Genomic DNA, 7,611 nt, shown 5'->3' with positions numbered 1-7,611 from the left:
TCGGGTACAGGCTAATCGGGTTTTAATTTTATCGGGCTATAAATTTCCAGCCCTAACCCTATAAATTTGGCGGGCTATTCGGGTCAGCCCACGAGTTGCGGGCTAGGGTTTAGGGTTTAGTGTTAGTGGGTAGTGAGACTCATATTATTGTTAGTGTTTAATGGTGGGTCCTAGTGATATAAATGGTAAATAAATTGATATATATGGGTAATAAGTTTAGAGAACTTTCCATAAATAGAAATGAGACAATTTTTGTGGGACGAATGAAAAATGAAAATGCCTTATTCTTACATAACAGAGGGAATATTTGCTAGCCCTAATCTTCCTTACTCCACAAAATTAAATCAATCATTGTCTTTATTTATTTAATTTTCCGCCTTTTCATTTAACTAAATCAATCACATCCATTTTGCTCTTCGGACTACCTAGCTATATAAATCACACACACATCCTCACTCAACAACTCAAAATCAAGTAATCAACTATTCCATCCAGGTATCAACTTTCAAAGCTCTCAGCACTAATCTCGACCCAAAAATGGCGATTGAGATTGAGATTGAGCAGAAGTCTTCCGTTAGCCTATCGAAAGTGGCCATGTCAAAACTCATGGCGAAGATTCGCCGTATTTCGCCGGCTGGAAAGCCTACGACGAAGACCCTTATCACGAAGCATGCAACCCCTCCCTCCTTGGTCATTCAAATGGGCTTAGCAGAAAATCAAGTAATTTCTTAATTATGGCTTCTCTTATTTGATCATCATCGACTCCCTCCGTCCCATAATAGATGTCACACTTTTTTTTTAGTTTGTCCTACAAAAGATATCACATTTTTTCACTCACATTAATATAAATATATTATTTTTTCTCAAGTATGCCATCTATTACGGGATGGAGGGAGTATTATTTATATTTTATTACATATATGCAGGTTTCATTTGATTTGCTAGAACAATACTTGGAGAAAAATTCAAACAGTGGCAGTAGCAGCAGCAGCTCTGGCTTTAGAGAGAACGCACTGTTTCAAGATTATCACGGCCTGCTGTGTTTCAGAAAGGTAATCTAATCACTAATACTATTGATTATTGCATGACAAAAGTTTAAAAGTACAAACACTGATGCTCCATGTACAAACTATTTTCAGGCAATGGCGAATTTCATGGAGCAAATCAGATAGGGCTGGCAATTTTCGACACGACACGATAATCTGACACGAATCCGCACGAAATTATTGGGTTGGGGTCAAGTCTTATTGGATCCGTGTCCTTATCGGGTTGACCCATTAAGAACCCGATAATTTCGGGTTGGGTTCGGGTCGGATGCGGGTCGGATACGGGTAACCCATTAAGAAATAATATTATTATTTTTATTATTATTTAAAAAAATATATATTAATTTAATTTTTTAATTTCTTATAAATTAGGTTTAAATAGTATAAAATGAATTTTAATGGTGTAAATTAGGTTAAAATTAAGGTTTAACGTGTAATATTAGGTTTTAATAGTGTAATATCGGGTTCGGGTTGTTATCGTGTCGTGTCAACCCATATTATATCGTGTCGATAACGGGTTCGTGTCGGGTGCGGGTCGTGTTCGGATTTGAAGGTAGCAGGTCGGGTTCGTGTTCGGATTTACAGTTTTTTTAACAGGTCGGGTTCAGGTTAGGCCTTATTGGGTTGGGTCATTATCAGGTTGACCCGATAACGACCCAATCCGCACGATTTGCCAGCCCTAAAATCAGAGGCGGTAGGGCGAAATTTAACCCTGAGAGAGTCGTCATCACCGCCGGCGCCACCGCCGCCAACGAGCTTCTAACCTTCATCATCGCCCACCCCGGCGACGCCTTGCTCGTCCCAACCCCTTACTATCCAGGGTAAGTAAGTTAGACATAACAAAACCCTTCAATTTCAATTTCACTAAAAACTAACATCGAATTTGGGGATTTAGGTTTGACAGAGACTTGAGATGGCGCACCGGCGTGAAGATCGTCCCCGTCCACTGCCACAGCTCCAACAACTTCAAGATCACCGCAGCTTCTCTCGACGCCGCATACGAAGAAGCAGCAGCCAACAACATAAGAGTGAGAGGGCTTCTCATCACCAATCCATCAAACCCTCTCGGCGCCACCATCAAGCGCGCCGCCCTAGACCAGATCCTCGACTTCGCGGCGCGCAGGAACATCCACCTCATCTCCGACGAGATCTACTCCGGCTCCGCCTTCTCCCCCAACGAATTCGTCAGCATCGCCGAGATTCGGAGAGAGTCCATATTGTGTACAGCCTCTCCAAGGATTTAGGGCTCCCAGGATTTAGGGTTGGGACGATCTATTCCTACAACGACGACGTTTTGATCTCGTCGCAGACGCAGCAGCTCCTCGCCACCATGCTCTCCGATGTGGAGTTCACTCGAAACAACATTGAAACGAATCGGAAGAGGCTGAAGAAGAGGTACGATATGATTGTCGATGGACTTGGGGAAATCGGAATCGAGTACTTGAATGGGAATGCGGGATTGTTTTTGTCATGACCGCCCTTTAGGGTTAATAAATGCGGGCGATCGTGATTAAAGAACTTAAAGAACAGACATAGAAAACTAGGGTTTCAATAAATGTTTGACCCAGAATTAGTAAAACTACCAAGGGTTTGACATTATTCAAAAGATACCAAGTTTTCAAACATTCAAATAGACAGCTTCAAAGTTTAATAAAAGACAAGTAAAGGAAATGTCACAGCGGAAACATCCAAGAGAAGAGTGAAGTCATGTGTGAAGACACAACGACACTCGGTGTTTCAAGACAACCATAGTTTTTATTGATATTTGCTCAACACCACCAACCGCTCGTCGCCGCTCAACCTGCACATAGGGAAAACACATGCAGTGTTGAGTACTATAAAAATAATACTCAGTGGCTCATGCCGAAAACATTTTTTAGTAAAAATACAATTTATCATGCCATACGTAAGTAACCATCGGGGTTTAGCTTTAGAGTAACCATCGGGGTTTAGCTTTAGAAAGGCCCGAGGCACTCAAAATCATTTCACATAGTAAAATTCGACTGATCAACCATTTTCCCATAGACGTTAGCCATATCTGCCAATACATGACAAGGAATGCGGCTGCAAACCAGGTCACTAGACCGGCCAGCCCGTATGCTAGCACACGATCTACCATAGGTGTACACTAATCCAAGTAGGGTTTGCGGCCCTACGAGGACCCGAATTCGATTTAAATAATAGTGGCAAAAGCCACATCAGATAGGCACGTTAAAACAAAACACGGCATGATAAACATAGTAATTTCCACCGATAAAGTATTTAGGACATTGTCCTTAGTTAAAAGAAAACCCACCTCGACCGTTTAGACCTTAAGTACTTCTTTCCCTTTGTTATCACGCTTCGTGCACGAGTTATCACCTTTAGATAATATGTATTACCAATCAGTCACAAACATTGACTCATAATTATGCATGTCCCCAACGTTTCCCTTTTCCCCAACAACAAAAGGAAGCACACCGTAACATGCATCATCGAATAACACATCACTTCATCATAGAGTGGGTTCCTTAACACATACATATCATATATATCATTTAAAACACAACAACATCATTATTTTCGCAAGGATAAAAATCTGGTAGAAAAGCGCGGTCATTTTGTAAAAATCATTTAAAGTTCATCCGGCCTCCGTTGGGGATGAAACTTTCCCACAATACAGTAGACACATCGAATATCATTCAGTTAAAATTTCACATCAAAATAATCTTTTTAGGTCGGTCAAATCGAAAACGTAACTCACTGGTCGAGAAAAACAATTTCTGGTAGAACTGCGCAGTCAACTTCAAAAATTCACCAAAACTTCATCTTTCGACCAAATAGGTTGACATACACACACAACACAGAAGACACCTTGAGGGTTACTCAGAAAAAAGAATCGTACAAAAAGGAGTTCGTTTGGTCTGTCAAACATGCGTCGGAACCTACTGTCCGAACACTACAGATTTCATGCTTCAAAATTCGAATTAGGGTTTTATCCTCATTCATCCAAACACAACCTTTTTATGCTTCCAGCACACAACCATGCTTAAAGAGGTTCTCACAATCATGTTCTCATATAGTCACACATCATTCACCTATGATTCATTTAGACTTCACACAAATTCATTCAAAACGCATATTCACAATTTGTTCTCATTCAGACACGAATTCCCACCGATTAAATTCCTAGATTTGAAATCCCTACACTCACTCTATGCATGAGGGAGTCAAAACAATGTTTGAATGGAGAGGATGAAGAAAAAGTTCGATTGTACCTTTCTTGATTGAAACGATCGGTAGAACAAATATAAATCTTAATTCTTCAACAACTCTTGGCAAGGATGAAAAGATCTTGAGTAGAGTAGAAGAACAAGTGGGAGAGGTGTGGGGAGGAGATGGGGAGTGTGGAATGAGGAGGGAGGGAGGCGTGTAGTTTTGGTTTAGGGTTTTTTTCTCTCCCCCTTTATTTATAGAGCGCAATGGAATCCCAATTAATTAAAGGAGATTTGAAGAATTAATTAAATAAAGGTTTGAAGGAGATTTGAGGGGAGATTGGCGTGAACTATGGGGAGGAATAAGGGGAAATTTTCGAAAATCATAGGCTATTTAATTAGCCTATGATTAAATTTTGTATTTCACGGAGTAGAATAGAATAATACGGAGCAGAAAATTAATAATAATCCTTCCAAAACATAGGGAAGTAGGCGTGTAATTGGGTTCCTCCCACAAGGAAAAATTTCCAAATCTTTAATAGAATAAGGTAAGGCAAGATTTGCTAGGATATTCTAATTCATTCATGGAAAGAAATAATTAGGAGACCAATTAATATAGTGGAATAATTTCCTCCTCCCATAGTTAGGGAAATTTCGAAACCTCCCTTTGGAGTAGCATAGGGATCGATTTTTTTCTCATGAAGAAATAAAGTAATTGGGCTTTGGATTTAATTTGGATGATTATCCCAAACAAATAATTAAATCCAAGAAAATAGAATTCCTCTCCAATAATTAATAGTGGTCGAAAAGGGCAAGATGAAAAATTGATGATCCTATTTAATCTCACTCACCCTTAGGAAAATAATTCACCGCAATATATTTCATCCCACATCAATTATTTAAAAGTCACTTCATAAAAATCAACGAAGTTGACTCATGCAAATCAAAATTAGGTCACCAAAGAAATCACATAACAATCCGTCATTTAATTCGCGACATTAAAAGAAATTAAAGCAATCGTCTTAGGGTTCGAAAAGTGGGGCGTTACAGTTTTGCTGGATGAATTTGAGGTCATTTTTGAAGGAGGAGAGCAAAGAGGAGGAGTTGGAGCTGTGGAAGTTGATATTGCATGAGGTCAAGTTTAATATCTCGCCCGGCTTTTCTTGCCGTTGCTCGGATCCCGACTGGTTTCGAGTTTGCTTTGCTAATATGACTGAGCAGACGCTGCAGATTTCGCTCACAAGAATGAGAGAATTCATGGAGAGGAGAAGAGCATAGTTTTTCTTTTAATTTCTTTTGGGTTTTGGATTTATATTTTGTAAATGTTAGTACTATTCTCTAAAAACATACGGTAAGTCTGCTGATTCATACTATTGTTAATGGAGATTGAGTTAATTTATTGAATGACTTGTGTTATATGAAATGAAACTCATCACGTTTCTTGGAGATTTTGATAGGTGACCTTCTCGATTAGGCAGATGGGGTTTTGATCCTTATACCTTCCATTTGTCAAATTGTGGAATTCTTTTTTAAACAAGTCAATAATAAGAAGGGAAAATATCATCCATTTTTTTAGCAATTAATACATGTACTCTCATTGTTGTTTTAAAAATCAACATTCTTTGGTTAGGTGAATCAATTCCAACTAGTTTGATCAACGATCACCGAAATCAATTTCCAAACCAAATGCACAATTCAACATCAAATTGATTTGGTACTACGAGTTAGGGTTTCAAAATTGTTTGCGGTGGACTCTGTTTCAAATCAATGTTGGATTTTGAGTTGTTTGAAATTGTAGCTCAAGTCAAATAAATTATGGTCATGGTCTCTAAAATCGTTAACAATACAAAAATGTCACAATAATGACTGAATCAATAAAGAAAATAATGAAACCCTAGTTTCTTGGCTTCGAATATATTATTAATAATTAAATTTAATGTAAAACAATGAACCCGCTATGTATAAGTGGTCATAAAACGACAACTAGGAAATAAAATTTAAACTAAGAAAAATGATTAAAAAAAAGACCCTTTATCGCTTTATATGATGTCCGATGGAAAATTTTCATTGTGCTTCATGGTATAACAATGATATCGAATCCTCAGCTCATTTCACAAGCATCGTTCGAATGTCAAGTCCTTCAGACATTGTTCACATTTCCGGCGTTGTCTACTGAAACTGCACCAGTACTAATCTATACATATATAAAAGACGAGTTTTGGGAGAATTTGAATAATTATTTTGTGCAAGGAATGTAAATACAATAAATAAAAAACTATTAAATTCTTTGACTAATTTTTAAAGCACTACAATGAGTAAGCAATTACAAATCTTTAAATAGGATAATGAGCATTTAACAAAATTTGTAACATCTATTCTCTTAATTTTATAATTTATGATGTTTTAATTCCATGATCTCTCATATACTAATTTTGTGTCTATAAAAGGCATAGAGTTGTGGATGAATTACACACCAACAAAAACATTCTCCATTCTCTTTCAAGCTCTTTTTATTGTATATTTTAGGAACATTGTGTTGCTCAATTTTTGGAGCTCCATCAAGTTCATCGGTGCCTAGCGGGCTTGAGATGTTATGTACGTTAGGAGGAAGTCGTTTCGTCTTTTGGGATAATACGTCAGTTCGAGAGCACTAACCGTGATGTAATTTGTCTTGCGGAAAGAGGGTTTTTCTCGACTTGATTTATGGTTCAGTTTATTTTATAATTTAGATGGTAGTTTCCATTTCATTTGTTGTTTTTTTTCTTTGATTACAATAGTTAGAGTACCGCGTGTATATGGTTCAAGAATTTTATCTTAATATTTCTTACAATTCTTAGAGATGGAAGAATTGTAACATCCTTAACTTGAAACATGCATAATATTTATCTTCATCTTTACACAATTTATTATTTTCGTATATTTATATTGTCACTGGCGCTATAATTATATTAAGTGGTGTCACACAAAAAATAATTTTTTATCACTTATGATGAATTAATAAGTAGTGCATAATATGTATATTTTGCAGTAAGATAATTAAACCTATCAAAATCGAGTTGATCAAATAATTAGTTGAAATAAAATAAAATAGTCTGCTACCAAATTATGATTTACAAGTAATACTATTGTTAAAATTAGTATTTAGCACTTAATTGTTCTGGGATACAACTGACTTTATATAGAATCTAATTATCTTATCTATAGGTGATCATGCCGAGTAAAATATAGTATATTATATTAAATACAGTATATTTTTATAAAAAGAAAATTTGCAGTATTGAGAATTGTAAAGTAGCATAAAAAATAGTATAGATGTTTCATGTTCTAATACGCCACATTTAAAAGTGCAATAAATAAAGATAAACGTTCCA

The 7,611-nt window shown here is 36.8% G+C and overlaps 1 pseudogene; it reads left to right on the top strand.

Moving 5' to 3' along the window:
- The first annotated feature begins 537 nt into the window (after positions 1-537).
- On the top strand, positions 538-5,518 carry LOC121803143 (annotated as a pseudogene).
- The last annotated feature ends 2,093 nt before the right edge of the window (positions 5,519-7,611 follow it).

The sequence above is a fragment of the Salvia splendens genome, chromosome 5, assembly GCF_004379255.2.
Source record: "Salvia splendens isolate huo1 chromosome 5, SspV2, whole genome shotgun sequence".
Taxonomy (NCBI): domain Eukaryota; kingdom Viridiplantae; phylum Streptophyta; class Magnoliopsida; order Lamiales; family Lamiaceae; genus Salvia; species Salvia splendens.
Note: the sequence above shows the minus strand (reverse complement) of the source record. Positions and strands in the feature narration are given on the sequence as shown.